This window comes from Bos taurus, chromosome 17 (genome assembly GCF_002263795.3).
Source record: "Bos taurus isolate L1 Dominette 01449 registration number 42190680 breed Hereford chromosome 17, ARS-UCD2.0, whole genome shotgun sequence".
Lineage (NCBI taxonomy): Eukaryota > Metazoa > Chordata > Mammalia > Artiodactyla > Bovidae > Bos > Bos taurus.
This window is the reverse complement of record NC_037344.1, coordinates 63,399,523-63,421,990: the sequence shown is the minus strand read 5'-3', so window position 1 is coordinate 63,421,990 and position 22,468 is coordinate 63,399,523. Positions and strand designations below refer to the sequence as shown.

Here is a 22,468-nt window from a genome sequence, read left to right as displayed (position 1 = left end):
ACCACTGAGTCACTAACACACACACCCACATCATAATATATACTAGGCAGCAGTCCACACACAGATAGTAATTGTGGCAGGATGGACGCGTCTGAATCCCAGGGCCCAAAGAACAGGACTGGAAGCCATTCACCCATGTATTTACTCAACAAGTGTTTCCTGAGAATCTATCATGTGCCAGGTCTTGGGGGCACAGATGTGAGCAAGACAAAGAACTCCTGCCCTCCTGGGGCTGACCTGGTGAGAAAACAGAGCAAATAGCCAGACAGAGCAAGAAGCTGAGGTATGTCTGGGGATGAGAGCTGGTTAGACAGGAAGGGCTTGGGAGCGGTGAATTCACGGGTGCAGGACGAGGAGATCAGGAGATACAGGGCTGAGCCAGGGTCCCCCAGGTCTTCCTCTCTGCCCGGGTCAGACCCCAAGCTCTCCAGAAACATGGCTGAAGGTCACGCATTTGGCTCTGATGGCCCTGAGGACTCGGTCAGGGCAGCTAAATCCACACTCCCTGGCCCGACAGAGGAGGGTGCACCTGGTGGGAGCTGGTGGGTCTGGGAAAGAACGTGCATGTTGACGTCAGACCGATTGGGGTTGGTGCCCAGACCCTACTGCTCATTAACCAGGTGAGCCTGAGCTAGTCACTTGGCCTCTCTGAGCCTCGCAGGCCTCACTTGCCCCGGGGGACTTAAGTGGGTCACCCTGAGGATTATAGGAACTGAGTCAAGCACCTGGCACACAGTAAGCCCTCAATGAACAGCAAACCGCAAGACCGCATGAACGGCAGGTGCTTCTCCCTGGCAATCCCGGGTGCAGCAGGGGTGGGCTGGAGGGCTTTGGCTCCATACCCCGCACCCTTCTTCTGGCAGAAGAAGGGGCCCACCCTCGCTGTTACCCCAGGGCTTTGCCTGAGCTCATGGAAACCCTGGCACGTCCTTGTCAAATCCCATCCTCCTGATTACGTGAGCGAGGAAAGCTGCTTAGATCTGGGGGCAAGTTCAGGCGTGCAGGGGCTGCTCCACCCCAGGGGGAGGAATGCCAGGGAGCTGGGACCGATGCACGCCAACAGGCATCTGCTGAGTGCCAAGTGTGTGCAGGGCACCGAGGAAGCAGAGAAGAGTGGAAACTCGGGGAACTCAGTCTAGGAGGGGAGCAGATGGCTGACCTGCTCCGGGCCTTTGCCTGGGCTGGTCTTCCTCCACTGGCTCCCTTTCTCTGGGTGTCATCTTAACCAGCACTTCCTCTGAGAGGCCTTCCTCCCCCTGCCCCACCCCACCCCACCCCATTCTAAACCAGCTCCTTGTGCTCACTCTTACAGCAAACTGGGCCTCCCTTTACGGCACTTCTCGTGATTAAACTTTGACCTTTGCTTATATCACCCTTTCATTCATTTTCTCTCTTCTCCTCTGGAGTGTGAGCTCCATGAAGGAGGGACTATTCTGTGCTGGCTGTCTCCCCGGCATTCAGCGTTATGCCAAGGCACCAGTAAATATCTGCTTGCTTAAACAGTCAGGCAAGGTCCACTGAAGTTCTGAAAGGAGACAGGCAGGAGGAAGCGGCACTGATTGATTCTGACGGGCCCAGGAAGAGGCAGCGAGGAGGAGGGCTTGACACGAGCGACAGATAAAAGAGCAGAGGAGACAGCAAGGTCCGGGGTGTGGGGCCGGGAGACAGCAGGGGGCACTAAGGACCGGGCAGCCTGAGGTGTTGGGAGAAGACAGGAATGAAGAGAGACGAGATGGGTGAGTGGGCGGGCGGAAGGTGGGGGGAGGCAGGCAGATCAGGCGGAGGTTCTGGGCTCCCAGACAGACTGCTCCCTCCATCCTGTGGCTCTCTGCCCCAGCTGTGGGGTCCCCCACTTCCTGCAGTAACCTGGACTAGCCTATCATTCTAGATCAATCCTGGAGGGATGGCGTGGGTGGGGAAGGGCCTAGGAGGACAGAGCCCAAGGCTTGCTGGCACTGAGAGAGAAAACGCCAGCTCTATCCACCTCCCCACCCGCCAGGTAAGGAAACGGAGGCTCAGAGAGGTAGAGTCACCCTTACAGGGTTGCCCAGCTCCTTAGATGTGGAACCAGGTCTGGGACTCACACGGCCCCAGGACCTGTGCCTTTAGTGGATACTTTATTATTTTTTTATTTGAGCCACACTGTGGGGTATGTGGGATCTTAGTTCCCTGACCAGGGATCAAACCCATGCCCTGCACACTGCAAGTGTGGAGTCCTGACCACTGGACTGCCAGGGAAGTCCCCTCAGTGAATACTTTACCAGGACCAGGGGACTTGAGAAGAAAAGGACGGATGATGGGGGTGGAGGGAGAGTGGTTCAGGGTGGGTGGTGGGGACCATGGGCCCCAGAGGCAAACTGCCCACTCACCAGCTGTGTGACCCAGGGCAAGTCACCCGGCCTTCCTGTGCCTGTTTTCTCACCTGTAAACGGTGATGGCCGCAGCGCCTGCCCTGGGGTGGTTGACAGAGTCAAATAAGACAGTGTGTAAAGCACTGATCCTAGCGCCAGGCAGGGAGCGCCGTGCTGCACTCAGCCGCGTCTGACTCTTGGCGACCCCACGGACTGTAGCCCGCCAGGCTCTTCTGTCCGTGGGGATTCTTCAGGCAAGAATACCGGAGTGGGTTGCCATGCCCTCCTCTAGGGGATCTTCCCCATCCAGGGATTGAACCCAGGTCTCCTGCGTTACAGGCAGATTCTTGACCATCTGAGCCACCAGGGAAGCCCAAGAATACTGGAGTGGGTAGCCGATCCTTTCTCCAGGGGATCTTCCCAACCCAGGACAGGTGGATTCTTTACCCGCTGAGCTACCAGGGAAGGCAAGGAGTACACACCCAGCAGGAGACGGTTGCTGTCGGCAGCATCGGTGTCACTGAAGTATCTTTACCAGAAGATGGATAAACAGACAAACTGAGGATCAAGGAAGGTGTGACAGCCAGGAGGGCCAAGCAGCTGGGCCCAGAGCCTGGGATGCTGGCAGCCACCTCAGAGCAGCCGCCACTGGGAGCTTGGCTCCCTGGCCAGGCTGCTGAGGCTCCCCCGGCCCAGTGGGTGGGAGCAGCAGGGGGCATCATGCCACGCAGGGCACCTTCCCCAGCCAGCCCGTATTTACCCAGCAGGTCTCGGCCCTGCCTGCTTCCTGTCTGCTGCACAGTGGTTGCTTGTCCAGGGCAGACAGAGCCCCAGTGTCCCGTTGGGTCCCCCCCACCCAGGAGGGGCAGGGCTGGGGTGACTCACCAGGCCCCACAAAGGGCAAGGCTGATGTGACCACGACCTCACTCGGTCATTCTGCAAGTCCTTGGCTGGAGGGATTCCGACAGGACACACAAGGATCCCTCTGAGCTCTCAGGGCCCCCCATTCGCTTCCAAGGTCCCCGGCCCCAGGGTGGGAAGCACCAGGAGGTGGTGCGGCTGAATGGGTTAAGAGCACACTCCGAGCAAGACAGAAGGTGAAGTGTGATAGGATCCCATGTACAGGAAATGTCCAGAACAGGCACGTCCATCGAAAAGAAGCAGAGAGACAGCTGCCAGGAGCTGGGGGGAGTGGGGGGACAGTGACCTAGTGGGGATGGGGTTCATTTTGGGGATGATGAAAATGTACTGGGGTTAGACAGTGGTGGCGTCTCTAAAACCCTGAACATTCTACAAAAACACTAAATTGCACACACTGAAAGAGTGAGTTGCATGTGAGTTACATCGCAGAAACCCTTTGCAGCTTGATGACCTCGGGAAAGTCACGTCCCCTCCCCAGCCTCAGTCTCCTTGTTTTGACAAGGAGATGTCGTGAGCTTAGATGCTCATAGAGGGGGCAGCACAGGGACTGGTGCACAGCAGGGGACTCGAGGACATGAAGGTTCTGTCCCAGGAGGCTCTGGCTCCTTCTCCCGAGGTCTCGCCCCCTCCCATCCCTCTAACCTAGCCCTGCTCAGAGCGCGATGCTACCCAGCCCAGGTAGCATGGAATATGGAAGCCCCGTCTCTCTAGCCCAGCCCCTCTACCAGAGGACAGTCACAGCCACAGAGACTACACCTCCCACCCCTGGCCAAGGGAGGATTCTGCAGCCTTAGAAACCACCCAACCCGTGTTCTCTTCCCCACCAGCCACTTCCTGACAGGGTGGCCAGGAGCAAGTCACTTCTCTCTGGGCTTCAGCTTCCTCATCTGTAAAACGGGGGAAATGATCACTGCCATGTGGGAAGGATAAACTCACATATTTGCTTTATAGTTACTGGTTGGACTCTGCGTTCACGCTTTGAATGAAAAAATAAAATGGTAGCTCTTACACCAAAAGGCTGCCATGAGGACTGAATGATCATGGAAGATGATGGACTGAATTGATAATTCACGAGTTTAAGCCAGTGCCTGGTGCGTGGTAAGTGTTAACAACGGCAGCTGCCTTTTATTTCTTCAATTAACAGCTAGAGAGACAGAGCCCAGAGAGGGCAGGGCGGAGGCAGCTCTGGGACACAGACATCCCAGGTCCAAAGCCAAAACTCGTGATTCTGCTCGGAGACCTCGCCTTCTGAAAGCCTTTTCTCCCCTCCTCGTCCCCATCTCTCCTGCATCACTGTCCCGTTACCCAGCTGGGAGACTGAGGCCCCGAGGAGGCAGGACATACACCCATGCAGACCAACACCCACCCCTCCATCTCACACCCCTGGGCAAAATTCAGAGAAGAGAGCAGACACCAAGGAATGAATGGGCCAGGAAGGAGCCAGGGAAGGGTGCCCCAGGCAGCAGAAAACCAGGTTCAAGATCCTCTTGCTGCCCCGGCCTGCCTTACCTGCAGCCTACACCAACAGGAGGCTGTGTCTCTGGCTAACTGCTTGAATGCCCACGTTAGCAGTGCCCACAGCCCTCTGGTACATATCACATACACCTTCTGTTTTAATCCAAAAAAATAACTCTAGAAGTTATTATCATTTCCATTCTCAAGGGAATAAACTATGACTGGAGAGAATGGAGGGGAGGGGCTGACATTTATCCAACACCCATCGTGTGCTGAGCACGCTTGCACTGACCTCTCAGCCCCATGTCACAGATGAGCAAACTGAGGCTCGGAGAGACCAGGAGACCCAGCTGAGGTCACAACTCCACAGGAGGGGAATGTGGTTGGGATTCCAACCACCTGCTTTTAAGCCCATTTGAGTTCATGCCTTTAGAGTGTATGAAGCCCTCTCCTTGGGGTCACTTTTCTAAATGCCACGCCCCTTGGAAGTCTCGGGGTGGGCCAGAACAGACTTGTAGTTTTCATTGTGCCTTTGCTGCTTAGTAGCTGTGTGACCCCAGGCAGAGTGTCACCTCTCTGAGACTCAGTTTCCTTGTTTCTAATTTTGTTTTGTTTTGTTTTGTTTGGCTGCACAGCACAGCATGTGGGAATCTTAGTTCCCCAACCAGGGATCAAACCCATGACCCCCCTGCATTGGAAGGGCAGAATCTTAGCCACTGGACCAGCAGGGAAGTCGCCTCACTTCTAAGAGCAGCTAATCACAGCACCCACCACTGGGTTGCCTGGGACTGTGGGTGTCAAGAGGGAGGCTCATAAAACACTGTCCCAGATGTTGGGAACTTGGACGCCAGTTCTAGGAGAGCGGGGGCCTCTTCTGTTACAGTCACCCGAGTTCCTGGGGCCTAGAACAGGGCCTGGCACATCGCGGCTGCCCAAGACATACTTGCCAAATGAATGACCAAATGGATGAATGCAGAGATATAAATGAAAGGAATCGCAGCTAAGTCCTTCTCCACAGGACAGACAGCCCTTCACAGCTGCACCTCTGCCCAACTAACCAGCTGGACACCCCCTCCTTCCCATCCTTGAACAGATAACGTACTGAGCGCCTGCTGCGTGCTGGGCTCTCTGACCTACGATGTTCAACATCCTCCCGCGACAGCGATGGCAACAGCTACCATGTGTCCATTTTGCAGATGAGGAGACTGAGGCTCAGGCAGGCCAGGACTCTTGCCTGAGTCCCTGTCTGAATCTGAGCAGGCGGGTTTTCCTGATGCCCCCACCTGGCTGATCTGTCTGTTGAGTCACTCGGTCCTTCCTTGCTTCATCTGTCTGCTCTATCCACAGGTATTCCTGAGTCCCTCCTCTCTGCCACGGGGCACAGGGACAGGAGTGAACCAGGCCAGCTGGTCCCCGTCCGAGATCTGTGGGCCCTTTGGCCGCCGGGGTCTCCCCTGAACCTGGAGGGCTCATTGGGGACACGCACTGGAAGTGCCTGCTCCATACACACCCTTGACGAGCCGTCCCAAAAGGTGGTCAGCCTTCCTGGTCAGTGAGGTGGAAGCCAGGCCACTCCACCCTCGGGGAAAAACTGGCATCCGGTGAGACTGAGGAGCTCTTTGTGCTGCGGGTGGGCAGGGCAGGGGCGGGAGGGATGGCCGTTACTCACCACCCAAAGAAAAATAAGCGCACTCCCATTTGGTCAATGGCCCTCCTGTCTGCCCCCACACCACCACCTCCTTCCCGAGCCTTTCCCGCCCTCTGATCTCATCTGGAGCAGACCTGTGAGGGCCTCCGATGCCCCTGGTGTGCCGTCTGTGACTGTCACTGATGAGGAAACAAGCTCAGAGAGATGGCGTGACCGGCCTGAGGTCATACAGCCAGAAGGGCAGAAGGGGGAAGCCGATGACCAGGACGGGGCTCAGAGGTGGGAAGGAAATCGGAGTCACAGTGAAAGCGAGGGCCTGGCCTCCCTTCCTCATTCCTGCTCGGCCAGGGTGACAGCTCAAGGGAACTCCAGGGCACCTGAGGCAGGGGGAGCCCAGGCCGGGGCAGGAGTGGGCAGCCAGAAGGATCCAAATCCCCCTCAACTGCTTTGCTGTGACCTCCTGCAAACCCCAGGGGTGGCAGCCCCAGGAACAGAGAGGTTAAGCCACTTCCTGAAGTCACACAGCAGCGAGTGGCTGAGCTGGGATGTGAACGGAAGTGGGTCAGACTCTAGGACCGGACAGTCCCAGTGGCTTTCTGGGAAGGAAGTTGGGCCAGCCACTGGGCTTTTCAGGGACCCTAGGGGTCACGGGACCTAGCTTTCAGGTCCAGCTCTTCCATAAGCCAGCGGGGCATCCCTTGGCAAACTGCTGCTCTCTCTGAGCCTCGGTTTCCTCTGCTGTAAAATAGGACTCAGCATTCCTGCCCTGCCCAACTCCAGTGCGGGTGATGCTGCGACCCCATCAAGGCAATAGGCCGTCAGGCAATAAACACTGGTTACATGCTGAACAGCCTGTGCTGCTCTGGAGACTGTCCACGACCACCCCAACAAAGCCTGCACAGTCGTCACCCCATTTTACAGGTGAGGAAACTGAGGCCCCAGGAGTGAGGGAACTTCCTGAGACTTGGGGTGTGAACCAGGTAGCTAGGCTCCAGCCCTCATGTAAGCACTAAGTCAGGAAAGTGGGAAACTCTGACGGCCCTGGCGCTCAGCCAAGGCCTGTAAGCACTTCCGAGCTGCAAAGGCAGCATCTCTTGTCCAAGTGCAAGTCCAGCTTTGCCCCTTGCTCCCGCCTTCCTGGCACAGAGGGGCTCTCGGAGGGATGAGCTGCAGGAAAACGCGCCCTGGAACAGGCTGGGGGACAGGATGAGGAAGCAGACGGTGCTCGGAACCCCCTCCATGTGCTCTGGACTGTCCTTGCAGAGAGGGGACTGACAGCCCCATTTGGCAGATGAGGAAACTGAGACTCAAAAGTATGGTGACGTGCCTGAGCTCCCCTGGGGAGAAGGCAGCAGGCACAGGAGTTAAGTCCGGGCCTGTCTAAACAATTCAGGCTCTTACCTCTAAACTGCAGACTATCTTCCCATGACCCCAGATCTAGACAAATGGGGACAGGCCACCTTGGAAGTTAAGGGACATGGATTTTATACGTATCTACTTTTATTGATTTGGCTGCACTGTGTCTTAGTGGCGGCATGCGGGATCTAGTTCCCTGACCAGGAATCGAACCTGGGCTCCCTGCACTGGGAGTGCGGAGTCTCAGCCACTGGACCACCACGGAAATTCCTAGGCACTGATTCACAGTCAGATAAATGGAGTTCAGACCTTCGTTCTGGCCCTCCTCAGGTGGGCCAGCAACTTTAGCATCCTGACCTCAATTCCTCCCTCTCAAAAATGGGTATCATCCTAGCTTCGCATCCAAATGTACTTAGTCTCGGGCTCAGTGTCTGGCACACAGTAAGTGCTCAGTAAATGCTCACTGTCATCATAATGACTGCTAACGCAGCCTATGCTTGGCTGAAGCCAGACAGAACCTTGCACCCAGAGTTCAGAGTGGCAGCTGCGGGTCTCAGGACCACAGGCATCTTGAGAGGTCTGAATTAATCTTTAACAGGTGAATTCCACCCCAACCTGGCAATACGGAGCATTCCAGAGGGCCTGCTGGCAGGAAATGTTCCCTCAGCTCCCCAGATCCTGCGTGAGTCAGGAGGAGCTGGTCCTTGGGTTCCCCCGTGAACTGAGGAGGGGCCTGGAATGTTTTTCCTAGAGTCGAATGGGGGAAACTGAGGCACATAGCAGGTTGAGGGCCTGGGAGGTGTAGAGCCGCCCGCTCTCCATGTGGCCGCCTCCCTCCCAGGGACACACGAAGGACCTCAAAGGACTCTGGCCCTCTCAAAATGCTGTGTTCGGGCACTCAACTGTGCAAGTGGGGTTAATTGCGCACCATGTGCCAGGCGCCCTGAGATCAAGTCTTGCATAGTGCTTTCCCTCCATCTTCCAGCCGCCTACTGGGGGTGCCAGCCCCTACCTGGGGCCTCACACCTCTGGCTGGATGACTTCTCCACCTGGGGACCGGCCTCCCCACCCAGCCCCGACTCCACGGGCCTTTCCAGACCACACATCCGGCGTGGCCCTCCCAGGCTGGACTTGCAGGGTTTCTGGGTCTGACCCAACCCACTGCCTGTCTGATCCCTTGTCCTTCCTGTTCGTGTCACGCTCCAGACAAACGGGACAATGTCTCAGCTCTGCTAGTTTCACCACCTGGTGACGAGTAGAAGTCAGGTCTTTACCTGAATACCCTTTCCTCCAGCATCTGCATTTACTCCTTCAGGTGAGCCTCCAAGGCCACCTTGATCAAGCCCTTCCGGGTTCCCGATCATCACAATCCCACCCACAGCCCGCTCCCCTGAGCCCCAGCCATCCGGAGCACACACGCTCCCTGGCTGGGTGCTCTTGGGGCTGGTGTGGGTGTTGCCTGAGGGCAATGCCAGGGTCAGGGAGACAGCTGCGGGGGAGGAGGCAGCCCTCCCTCCCACCCCACGGGCTCTCTTGGACCACCCAGGTCACCGACCCCCTCACCCAGGCTGGGGCTAGGCGGGGGTCCGACGCCTCAGTGCCCAGTCGAGGGCTGGCCCAGGGCAGCTTTGCAAGGGGGTTTTGATGGACAGAGGAGGAAATGGCTGAGGCCCAGCTCACACCTGCACAGCTGATGAGGTGGGAGGGGAGTCCACAGCCCAGGCTGGATAGAAGGCATCTGGTCTGGATTTCGCTTGGGGGATTCGAGGCGTCTTTACTAGTCTCTCACACACTTCTTCCTCAGGCGCCCATTCTCTAAACCTGGGGAAACTCCACTTGGAAATGACCCCACCCTGCTTCTATTAATACAAGTGTGAACCTGACTGGCCCAGGACTCATTTGTCGTTTGTCTTAGGAGCCCCTCCCCGCTCCGGTTTACCAATAGAAGTGGGGAAAGGGGTCCCTGGCCTTTCTGGCTCCCACCACCGTTCAAATAGAATGATCTAGATAAATGTGGAAAAGGCCAATTACCTTTTTCACCCCCTCCATTGGGCTTCCCTGGGGGCTCAACTGGTAAAGAATCTGCCTGTGATGCGGGAGACCTGGGTTCAATCCCTGGGTTGGGAAGATCCTCTGGAGAAGGGAATGGCTACCCACTCCAGTATTCCGGCCTGGAGAATTCCATGGACAGAGGAGACTGGTGAGCTGCAGTCTATAGCGTCCCAAAGAGTCAGACACAATTGAATGACTTTCACACTTCACATTTCACCCCCTCCGTTGAGAAGATGTTGGGGCAACAATCACCAGCGCAAACCTCATATCCTTAGGCTGGGCTCCAGGCAGTGTGGGGCCCCTCGCAGGGCGGCTGTCCTTGCTTCAGCCCAGGGGCGCCCTCAGCCCACCCCCATTTTCTAGATGAGCTGTCTGTCTCTCAGACAGCTAAAGAAGTAGCCCGAGATCACACAGAAGCAGGTGGCCAAGTGAGGGTTCAGACCCACACAGGCCCCACTTTTAACCTCACAGACAATCCACGCTTGACCCTCATACCTGACCTCTCTTAAGAGGCCACCTCCTCACCCAGTGACCCCATCCTTGCCCCTATGATAAAGGGGCAAAGCTCAAACCCTCCAGAGGGTCTCAGTGTCCGAGATCACGCCCCACCTCCACCCCCCAGCAGAAGTCCTTGGTTCTAGACACTCCGTGGCCATAAGTCCACCCCTCCTTGGCAACTTCCACGACAGCCCCTGGGCTCCATGCAGGGAGGACGTTGGAGCTGGACAGCCCTGGCTTTAAATTCCCCTTGGCTATATCCCTGACCTGGGCCTCAGTTTCCTCATCTGCAAAATAGGGAGAACGGATGGAGGAAACCGGCTGGTGCTGGGCCAGGCAGGGGTGTCCATGGCTGGAAACCGCCAGGCACGTGGGAGGGTAGGCGGTCTCTCCCAGTTCTCAGAGACCTCCCAGGGTGTCCCCGCAGAGCTGGAGGGGAGATTAGAGATCTTCCTGCCTCCTGGGAGACGAGCCCTCTCTCTGGGGCTCAGTAATGAAGAAATGATCTTTGGAAGCTGCAGACTCCCAACCCTTCCTGGAGATTGAAGGCAAACCCCCAGGCACCCAACTCCCTCTTCCAAGCCCACCAAAAAGGAGGTGACCGCGAGGTGGGCTGCAAGGCCTCCTGTGTTTGGTTCCTGGGCTTGGAGCTCCGGGGGAGCGGGTACCTCCCTCCCCCAGGCCTGCATTCCCGGAGCCGGGAGCCGAGGTTAGCGCCCACTTGGCAGGTAGGGAAAGGGAAGCCCAGAGAGGTGGTGCCCAGCCCAAAGGACCCCCACGGATCCCGGGCCCCAGGCTGGCACTCCGCAGCCTCCAAGACGAACCTGGGGGTTCGCGGGGTCCTTGGCTGTGCCGTCTCTCCCGGGGGTCCCCGCCCCGAAGGCCCAGACCCCACTCACCTCCGAGAGGGCTCTGCGGGCGCCGGCGGCCGGGAGCGCGGCGCTTCCTGAATCCCGGCAGCCCGCCCCGCGCCCGCCCGGAGCCGCCGCGTCCCTCCTCCCCGAGCTCAGGTTCCACCGCGCGCGCCGCCCCCGGGCTGCACCCCCCGGGCTGCACCCCGCCCACGCCGCCCGCCCCGGAGGCGAGGCACCAAGCCTACCCCGCGCCTGGGACCCGCGCCCCTGCGGGAAGGGCGCGGGGAGTGGGGGGCGGAAGCGGGGCCTCAGTTTCCTCACCTGGAAAACGGGCGTCATTACCCCAGGTACAGGGGCAGGCGCTTCGTGGGGGGCGTGGGGTGCCTCTGGCTGGAATCCTGAGACCACCGGCTCCTGAATTCGTCAGCCCGGGACTGCTGCCCCATCTGGTAATGGGCTTGTCGCCGATTCCTCCACGCTTCCGCTCATTCAGCAGTCAATTCAGAGACAGTGTGCACTAGGTCCCGGCCTTTGGGTAGCTCCAGACTTCCAGCAGCGGAGGCACCTGTGTTACAGACAGAACCATCCGGGACTAAACCAACGCGAGCGCCTTTGAACCTCACCTCTTTACCCAGCTCCTAGCACAGAGCCTGGACTGAGTAGGCCACCAACCAGTGTTCTTTTATGGAGAAGGTGAGCCCCACCGCGCAGTCCCACTTTCTACCCCAGACACTTGAATACCCTCATGGACAGGCAGCTCACTTCTGCCAGGACTGGCTCGACTCCTCCAGCCAGACTCCCGGAGCCCAAGCCCTGGCTCTGTGACTCACCAGCTGAGCAGCCAGTCCCTACTCTGCCTCGGTTTCCCCTCACATCACAGTGAAGAGGCTGAGGGCACCAGGTCCATGCAGAGGCCGAAGAACAGCCTTAACCCTTTTTATTGTTATTCTTTTCTCTAAACTGAGCTGACTCCCACATTGGGAAGATGGTGGGGTGGGTCCTTCCTCAACAGCTTGCAAGCAGAAATAGCTGCCAGGGTGCGCTGGTCCAGCAGCCAGAAAGTGGAATTTGAGAATTGTTGGAGAGAGAATCTTAATGGAAGTGCTGTGTTCAAACCACTGGTCGAGGACTTCCCTGGTGGTCCAGTGGTTAAGACCCTGTGCTTCCACTGCAGGGGGCACGGGTTCGATCCCTGGTCGGGCATACATGCTTCAGTCAGGTACGACTCTTTGAGACCCTATGGACTGTAGCCTGACCAGCTCCTCTGTCCATGGAATTCTGCAGACAAGAATACTGGAGTGGGTTGCCATTTACTCTTCCAAGGGATCTTCCCAACCCAGGACTGAACCCGAGTCTCTTATGTCTCCTGCATTGGCAGGTGGGTTCTTTACCACTAGTGCCACATGGGAAGCCCCTGGTCAGGGACTAAAGTCCTGCATGCCTCGCAGCCAAAACAAACAAAAAGAAAACAAAATGCAAACTGCCAGTCTGAAACAATTACCAAAAAAGAAACCTTAGTAAAGAACTTACTGAGCAAGAGGTGGGAGTGGGGGTGGAGGGTGTCAAGTAAACCTTCCTCCCCCAAGGCTGTGCGGCGGGGATTGCTGTGCCCATTTTACAGATGGGAGATGGGGGCTTGGAAGGAACCGTGACCTCACCAAAGCTCTGTCCCTGAGGATTTGAGAGAGAGGAATCTCTCCTCTGGGCTTCCAGGATCTTAAACAGGGCAGACAGGCAGTTATCTGGCAGTGAGGAATGTAAACAGAGGGCCCCTTATACCTCCCTGAGGAGGAAAAGCCCTTCTGTTTGGGGCCTTCCGGGCTGGGGGTGGGTCAGGGCGGGATGCAGAGGAGTCCTGGGCATATCTAGTCTGGAGCCCATTTCTGGAGAAAGCCTCTTGTTAAAAGAAAGAAAAAGAGGGGCTTCCCTAGTGGCCTGGGAGCTAAGCCTCTGCGTTCCCAATGCAGGGGAGCCGGGTTCAATCCCTGGTTGGGGAACTAGATGCCACATGCCACAACTGAGACCTGGCACAACCAGATAAATAAGCAAATATTGATTTAAAAAAAAAAAGGATAATTCAGTAGGAGGATGCTGGGGGCTTCCCTAGAGGCTCAGATGGTAAAGAATCTGCCTGCAATGCAGGAGACCTGGGTTCAATGCCTGGGTCAGGAAGATCCCCTGGAGAAGAGCATGGCTACCCATGCCAGTGTTCTTGCCTGGAGAATCCCATGGACAGAGGAGCCTGGCGGCCTTAGGAGGGTGCTGGAGGGGACTGGAGGCGGTAGGGTCAGGGATGATGTTTGCTCTTCTCCGGAGTGAGGGGGAAGAGGCAGGAGCCCTCCGCGTCAATATGGCTAACCCTACTCCCTCCTGACCCCCATTTCACAGACTGGCCCACTGAGGCCCCATACAAGGAAGTGACTCATCTTGGGCCGGGAGGCTGGATCTTGGCCCCTGTGCCCACTGTGAGTTCAAACTCTGCTTTGCCGCTGATGAGGTAGGGGCCGTGAGCAAGAGCCTCTCCCTCTCAGTGCCCCGGTGTTCTCATCTGAACAATGGGTATCAGTTTCCACGAGGCAAGGACCATGTCTGTCTTGTTTGCTGGACAAGCCTCTGGTACTTAGTAGGTTCTTTTAAGATACTGGTTGGTTGAGCTGGAGGGGGTGGGAGTTTAATGGGTATAGACTTTCAGTTTTGTAAGATGACAAGAGTTCTGGAGATGGATGGTGGTGATGGGCACTGCAGTAACCACCTGCGTGAGTTATCTTATGACGGGAGGTCCTGGTAAGGAACATGGAACTGACAAGCCACCACCAACCAGAAGAATTCAGGAAAGGTCAAAAGGAGAGCGGAGACTCCAGTCCATCTGTCCTGCTGACCTCCCAGAATCCTTCCCACTGGAATCCATCCTAGCTAAGCTCTGTGTGCACCACCAGGAAGGGCCCTGAGTCGGAACGATTGGCCAAAGACAACCTGGAAGCTAACCCCATCACCATAAAACCCGAGACTGCGTGCTGCGGGGCAGAGCGGTCCTCCTGGGCTCCCTTACCCTGCTGCTCTCCACCCAGGGTGCCCCTCCCCAGTAAAGTCTCTTGCTTCATCAGCACGTGTGTCTCCTCGGACAATTCATTTCTGAGCACTAGACGAGAGCCCACCCCCGGGCCCTGGAAGTGGGCCCCCGTTCCTGCAACAGTGATGCGGGTACAACAGTATGAATGATCTTCACGCCACCGAACTGTACACACAAATGGCTTACGAAAGCAAATTCCGTTACGTGTGTTTTACCACAAGAAAAGAAAAATTGGGGGAACGTACTGGCTGATTGAAAGCCTGCGGGCCTGCCTGGCAGGAAAAAGGGGAGTAGGAAGAGAAAGCAGGGTGCTCAGGGCACCCAGCAAATGCTCACTGGTTTGACTAAATAGGAACAAGGGTCACTGCTAGGATGTGACAGCAATGGCGGTCACTGTTTTTGTCGCTGGCAAAACTGCCTAGCCTCTGCTTTGAGAGGACGACAGATTCTCAACAGAAAGAACTTTTCCTCTTAGGGAAGGAAAAGATTTCAAAGCCATTAAAGCAAACGGAGAGTCCTGTAGAGGCTGCAGGGTGGCCCAGCGCCTTGTCCCACACGGGTCTCAGGGTCCCCAGGCAGGCAGGGGGCTCGGCCACTTCCACTAAGGGAGGTTCCTGGGCAGCACTGAGGGTCTGCACTTAGCAAGTGCCTGCTGTATGCCAGAATCAGGGCCAGTGTTGGGGAGAGACCGTGAACCGGGTGGGGTGCATCTCAGGAACTTTATACAGACCGCACCTGCCCTGGATTATAAAAACAAGATGTGTGTACCTCACTGTACAGTTAGCATAGCCCTGATTCTGCGGGTCACCTCCTGACAGCCAGGAAGGAAGGATTCCTTTTTTCTTTAACTTTTTATTTCGTATTGGGGTATAGCTGATTGACAATGTTATGATGGTTTTAGGTGGACAATGAAGGGACTCAGACATACACATACATGTATCCATCCTCCCCCAAACTCCCCTTGCATCCAGGCTGCCACGTAACATTGAGCAGAGTTGCCTGTGCTCTACAGTAGGTTCCTGTTGGCTGTAAAATTGAGATTCTTATGTCATTTCCCATGAAGGGACACAGAGAGCCCGTGTGCCCGACAGACTACAGCTGATAGCATTTGAACCCAAGCCTGGCAGACTCTGTAGTACAGCAGGGTCAATGAGAATACAGTCTCAAAAAGGCAGATTGTAACATGTTTTAGCAAAGAAATAGGGAAGCTGGGACCCTCATGCATGGCTGGTGGGAATACGAAATGGTGCAATCACTGTGGAAAAACCTGGCAGTGCCTCAAAAAGTTAAATATAGAGTTACCATATGACCCAGCAATTCCACTCTGTGGGAGACAGCCAAAAGAAACGAAAACAGATGAACACAAAAAACTTGTATACAAATGTTCGCACAACATCACTCATAGCGGCCAAAACTGAAACAATCAAATAATGAGCAGATAAATGAAATGTGGTATATCTATACTGTTGACTATTATGCAATAATAAGAAGAACGAAGTAATTCCCTGGTGGTCCGGTGGTTAGGACTCTGAGCTTCCACAGCAGGGAGTCTGGTTCAATCCCTGGTCAGGGAATTAGCATCCTGCATGCCACACAGCGGGCTTCCCAGGTGGCTCAGTGGGTAAAGAACCTGCCTGCAATGCAGGAGATGCAGGAGACGCAGGTTCGATCCCTGGGTCAAGGAGATCTGGAGGAGGGCTTGGCAACCCACTCCAGTATTCTTGCCTGGAGAGTCCCTGGAAGGCTACAGTCCACAGGGTTGCAAAGAGTTGGACACAAAGTGATTGAGCGCACGCACACATGCCATACAGCTAGGCAAAAAAAAATGGAAAAGAACAAAGAATTGATATATGCTACAATGTGGATGAACATTATGCTAAGTGGAAAAAAACACCTTGAAAGCATGCTGAGTTAAAAAAGCCAGACATCAAAGGCCATAAGAGTACCCCTACACGAAATGTCCAGGAGAGACAAATCCACTGAGACAGAACTTAGACTAGTGTTTTCAAGGGGCTGGAGAGGCTTGGAGGAGTGACGGTTAAAGGCTATGGTTTTTTTTTTTTTTTAGGATGATGAGAATGTACTAAAATTGCTATGGTAAGAATTGCATCTATCTGTGAATATATAAAAACCACTGAACAATACACATCGAATGAGTGCACTGAATGGTTTGCAAACTGTATTTCAATACATCTGTTACAAGAGATTAAAAAAAAAAAAAAGAAGAACATGCTCTCTGAAGTCAAAAGGATCTGGAGGATCTGGGTGGGGCTGTACTGTATTTTGAAGCTGTGTAACCTCGGGCAGGTACCCCTGCTTCTCTGAGCTTCACTCCTTCATCTGTAACGTGGGGACAGTAACCTACCTCACGCGGTTGGGAAGGTTAAACATGATGATCCTCATGAGGGCTGGGCAATGCCGGGACAGAGCAACGCTCAGTAAATAGTCCTGTGGGGGCACCGTGGAGTCCTCACCAAGACTAGCGTCCCCCTCAGAGCACTCCCACGTTTACCCAGCACTCCCCCTTACGCATCTTCCTTCCCAGTAATCTGGTGAGGTTGGCATCAGCGTCTCCATTTTACAGATGAGAACTACTGAGTCCAGCAGACAACAGGCCTCCCTGGCAGAGAATGGCTCCCTCTGACACCCCCAGGCAGAAACATTTTTCCTCCCCCTCCCCACACCCCACGTGGCTCTGTCTCTGCCTCTCCCCTCTTTCTCTCCCATTAGGCACCTCTTTAGCTCAGCTGGTGGTCTCACGGCTCCAGAGCTCAGTTTAGGCCAAGAGTTGGTGTTTAGGTTCCTGGAGGCTTGAAGTGGTTCTCAGACTCAGGGGTGCAGCCAAAAACCAGCACCTGCAGACCTGGGCCATCTCATCCGCTCCTCCCTACAACCCTCAGAGGGGTGGGTCTTTTCCAGCCCTTTTTGCAGATGGACAAACTGAGGCTCCACACAGTGAAAAGCCCTCTGCCAGAGGAACCTGCTGGTGATGCAGTCAGGATTTGAAACAGGACTGTCTGAATTCAAACACCCACTCTCCAGCCCCTCTAGCAGCCACACTGCCCCCTGGACCTCAGTCCCCTCACCTCTGACGTGGGAAGCCCTGCTCGCATCCACCGAGGTGAGACTGTGGAGCATGGGGTTGTGGGGATGAGCAATTCTGATTGGCCTTTTAGCTCTTTCTCTGAGTGCCAGGGACGGGCTCAAGTGATGAGGAGAAACAGCAGGGGGTGGAAGGGGCGCATTTATGCAGCAGCAGCTGTGTGCCAGCCGTTTCATAAGTCTTGATCCTCACTGATCCCCCTCCAGCTACAAGAGAGGAAGGCACTCAGAGAGGTGAGGGAACCTGCCCCAGGTCACACAGCCGGGAGGGTGTGGGGTCTGACGGTCTTCCTCTGGGAGCCGGCCCCAGCGGGGAGCAGGCCCCCTGTGAGATCACATCCCCCACATTCACCCAGAAGCCGTGGAGACAGGATACCCAGAGACTGGGGACAATCAGCTGGCCTGTCTATCTAGGGCCTACAAATTGCTGGCCTTGTCCCAAGGCCTCGCCCTGCCAGGGACCATCAATGGGGCTGTTCTGGAATTCTCCCTGGGGCAGAAACCTGAGGCCAGGTGGTGAGGAAGCCCTTCCCCTCAGACGCCCGTTGCCATGGACACAGCCACTCTCTGCTCTCAGCCCCTGGCTGTGATTTCAGTCTGCTGGGCAGCAGGCCTGGTGGCCTGTGGGTGCGGTCACCCAACCACAGCTGGCCATGGGCATTTCAAAGTTAGCTTCATCTGGAGCTGGGGCCTAGAGGGGGCGGGGTGGGGGGCCTTGGTGCCAGTGGATCTGAATAATTCCAACCTTCCCACATGGGGTTCTTGGGGGGGCCATGGGGGATTCTGGGAGGCCCCTGGAGTGGTGACCGAAATTGTGAAGGGGCCTGAACACTTTCCTGCGAGGCCCAGGACTTTCGCAGAGGTCTGGGACCCGGATCCCCAGCACATAGGTGATGAAGGCTCAACCTTCTCAATCAGGAAGAGGCAGAGGGTGGGACGAAGGAAGGATCCCAGCTAACAGCTTTTTAAGCTGAGGACTGGCTTCGTCACCCTCTACTCACAGAGGCTTATGATTTCCTTTGTTCTGAAACAAAAACCAAAGTCACATGGACCTCGGCATTGCTAGGTTTCCTCCCTCACTGTCCTTGATTATCAGGCTCCAGACACTTTGGACTCTCTCTGTTCTAAGAACACAGTGCTCTCTCTTCTGCCTCAGGGCCTTTGTACCAGCTGCTGTTGTTCAGTCGCTTAGTCATGTCAAACTCTTTTAGACCCCATGGACTGCAGCACGCCAGGCTTCCCTGTCTCTCACCATCTCCCGGGGTTTGCTCAGAAGTCATGTCCATCAAGTCGGTGATGCCATACAACCATCTCACCCTCTGTCACCCACTTCTCCTCCTGCCCTCAGTCTTTCCCAGCATCAGGGTCTTTTCCAGTGAAAAGACCAGCTGTAGCCAGCTTCTTTTCATGGTCTGCTCTTTCTTCCTCTTCAGATCTCAGCTCAAATGTTACCTCCTCAGAAAGGCTTTCCCTGTTCCCCACCCCTCCCCATCTAAATCGCTTGCCTTGGACCATGAGCCCCTTGGAGGGTGCAGGCTTATCTAACTCGGGGCTCACATACAGTAAGTGCTCAGCAAACAGAAGCTGAACGACTCGCCTTCCAGACACCTCTCGGGGCTAGATGGAGAGCTGATTAAGAGTTCATCATCATAGCTGCCCTTTATCAAGCACCTTCTAGGTACCAGGCGCTGTGCTAAGTACTCTGCACACGTGGTCCCATTAGATGTCACAAGGAGAAACCCACGTGCCCACGTGTGGATGGAAAGATTTTCCTGGAATTATGAATACAAACCAGGGACTGTCGCAGTGACAGTCCACTGTAGATGGGCAGAGCTAGGAGGGCACGTGGAACTGTCCAATCTCCTGACTTTACAGAGAGGGAAACTGAGGCCCAGAGGGGAGAAGGCATTCGTCCAGATCACACAGCCGATAAGGGCAGAGCAAGGAATCACTGCCTTTTTCTGGGGTGTTCCTGTTGATGCGTCGCTCTGTGCCCTGCGTTATCTTTCAAAACAAGGACGAAGTGAACACGCTACGGTTTAACTGCATTAGGGGGCCCGCTGCCCCTCAGGAAGCCCAGGATTACATGGGCTATAGTTATGGAAGCTGAACGTGAACCCTAAACTGTGAGGTGATGGTGGGGGTGGTACTACTAGCAGCAGCAGTGTAGCGCAGCGTTAAAAGGAGTAGTGAGAGCGGCGGCAGAAGCCAGAGCAGTGCTAATAGTCGCGGTGGCGGTGGTAGTCGCAGCAGCAGCAGTGGTACAGAGGCGGTGCTATATTACTAGTAGTAGCAGCAGCAGCAGCGGAAGTAATAAGACACATTTTGACCCAGCAGCAGCAGAGCAGTCGCCCTCATCCGAGTAGTAGAAGTATTAGGAGATACCCTTGACCCAGCGGCTGACATTCAGTCAGAATCCCAAAGCACCCGCTTACGAGGCTTCAGACTATCCCAACAGTGTTCAAATAGGGCTCCTCACGTAGCCCTTGGAAGCCACCCCGAACACGTCAGTGGGGCACGCCTTGGGTGCGGGCTGGAGTTCTAGAAGGTGCGGACAGGCGTGGGGGACTCGCCGCTCCCGGGGAAGCGGCTCTCTGCTCACAGCGCCACCTATCGGGACCCGCGGGACCTGCAGGAGGTCGGCGCGCAGGCGCAGCGGCGGTGGGGCGCCCAAAGCCGCGACGCTGAACCAAAGGAACCCATTGATCAGCCAAATAAACCCAGGAAATGGAATCGTCCTCCGTTTTCCCGTAAGCTTCTGTAGAGGATGACCAATGGGTCAACACTGGACAATTAGCAGCCAAGCGCTTGCCTGGGCGGTTTCACTGATTCTCAGTGAACTAAGAACTGTTAGTATCCCCATTGTACAAGACAAGGAAACTGAGGCTCCGAGAGGTGCAGCGATTTGCCCAAGGTCACTCAGCTGATAACTAACAGAGCCAGACTCCGACACTTGGTCACGTTACCATACACATCACACACCAAAATATTCGTGCAATTTAACACTAAGACAGCTTATTTCATAAGTTTCTAATTGTTTTACAAATAGTATTTATTTATTCATTCATTCGTTTACTTTTGTGTGGCCCCACTGTGCAGCTTGTGGAATCGGTTCCCTGACCAGAAACTGAACAGAGGCCCTGGACAGTGAGCGCTGGGAGTCCTAACCACTGGACCACCTGGGAATTCCCTACAAGTACTTAATGTAAGCCTCACAACCTCTGAGAACGGGTACTGGCGGGACCCCCCCACCCCACCCCCCGCCCCGCCCCCGTATGGAAAAGGAAACAGGCTTTTTATGGAGAAATGAGCGTCAGTTCCTTGTCTATAATAGAAAATTTGAATCACATTTCAGTGAGATTTAACTAAATGCAGCAACGAGTAAAGAGTCCTTTTTTTTTTTTTTTTTTTAATATAATTTATTTTTAGAGTCTTTGGCCACACCACACGGCATGCAGACCTTACCCAACCAGGGATGCAAATGGTGCCCCCTGCAGTGGAAGCTTGGAGTCTTAACCACTGGACCACCAGGGAAGTCCCAAGAGTCAGTCTCTATCAAACTTTTGGGCTCACTCTGTCCGCTGGCATCCAAACGGGCACAACTTGGGGGAGATGAGTCTGATGAGAGCCCGAGGTGCCCCCAGACCTGGCAGGATCACCCTGGCTGAATCCTCTTGCCCCATCCCTGGGGTGTTCAGTCTCTTAATCTGATAAATGCAGCTTCTGATGCCCACGTCAGGGCACTTGTGAAATGATGTATACAAAGTACTTGTGCAGGGCCTGGTATACAGCTGGTGCTCAATGTGTGTTCCTTCCTCCCTGCCCCAGGCAGAAGTGAGTCCCACTCTGACAAGGATGACATGAGAAGGCATAGTTGCACTGCTGACTTCATCTCTGGGGTCACAATCCCAAAATGCTCCTGGGGCCAGGCAGGTACCAGGAATAAAGAAGGCTGTCCTGGGAAAATTCTGACCTTCCACAGAGAAACTGCCTTCCTGGTGTCACTATATTATGTTGGAAACATGCAGGAAAAACTTTTTTTTTTTTTTAATGTGGACCATTCTTAAAGCCTTTATTGAAAATTGTTACAATACTGCTTCTGTTTTATGTTTTGGTTTTTCGGCCATGAGGTATGCCGGATCTTAGCTCCCCAACCAGGGATCGAACCTGCACTCCCTGCATTAGACAGTGAGATCTCAACCACTGGACTGCGAGGGAAGTCCCAAAAAGCTCTTTGTAATATATATATACACACACACACACACACACACGGAATTTTAAAAATTTGTTGGCAGAATTTTATATTCAAAGGGAAAAATCCTAAAAAGCAGTTAGAGCTTAGAAAGATCAGCGGCATTCTTCCTATCAGCAATGTTAGGAAACATCATGAAATCAGAGACAGCAAAAAACTTTACTTCAGACTTCTAACCCTTGGCCACATCAGAGGGAACCTTCCAAACTGGATATCCGACTGATTGTGCAGAAGACCCCTGAAGATGTTCCAGTTTTCAGAGTCAAGCTCAAATTCCTCAGTGGCATGATGTCTCACATACACACACAGCCTGCTCTGGGTCAAGCCAAAAGGACATTGCCTACGAACTGGAGTGTCCCCTCTTCCTCCTCTATTGGGATCCTCACAACCCCAACTTTCCCATCGAGGTTCAGTGTGAGCCCCAATCTGTGGCCTCAGGCTCCCTCTGGGCACCGACCACGCTATATTACCTCTGCTGATTTACTGGTCCATCCTGCCCACTAGACTGTGTGTTATGCAGGAGCAAAAATGAAGTAAAATATTTTCCCCCACATTTAACCCTAGTACCAGAAAAAGCACCCGCCCATGATAAAGTACAAATAACCAATGGTTACAGGGTTGGGGAGGCAACAGGGATTGGTGGAGACCGAGGCAAAGTGAAAGTCTATCTACCCAATCGCCCCATCCAGCCAAGGGAGCAGTCACTTCTCACTTTCAGCCAGGCAGTTTGATTTCTCTAAGAAGCTAGAAATAAAGATTTTTTGGGGACATATCAGTTTCTCAACGTGGCAGCCAGTTCTATTTTTCAAAACCAGAAAATAGGAACCAGAGACTAAAAAGCAAGTCCTTGGCTGGTTCCCAGTTGTATCCTTTGATCCAGAAAGAACAAGAAAAAAAAAAAAAATCAAG

At 54.7% G+C, this 22,468-nt stretch overlaps 1 protein-coding gene across 2 annotated transcripts in view; it reads right to left on the bottom strand.

The window, feature by feature from the left end:
* The window catches only part of TRPV4 (transient receptor potential cation channel subfamily V member 4), a 37,005-nt gene extending 25,180 nt beyond the window's left edge, over window positions 1-11,825 (bottom strand). The window contains exon 1 of one of the 2 annotated variants that reach the window (XM_005217903.5): window positions 11,457-11,825. The gene's annotated coding sequence lies outside the window, so the exon portion shown is untranslated. Of the gene's footprint in view, window positions 1-11,180; window positions 11,266-11,456 lie in introns of those variants that run through there. The other variant, XM_005217902.4, reaches the window with a different exon arrangement.
* Between the last annotated feature and the right edge of the window lie 10,643 nt (window positions 11,826-22,468).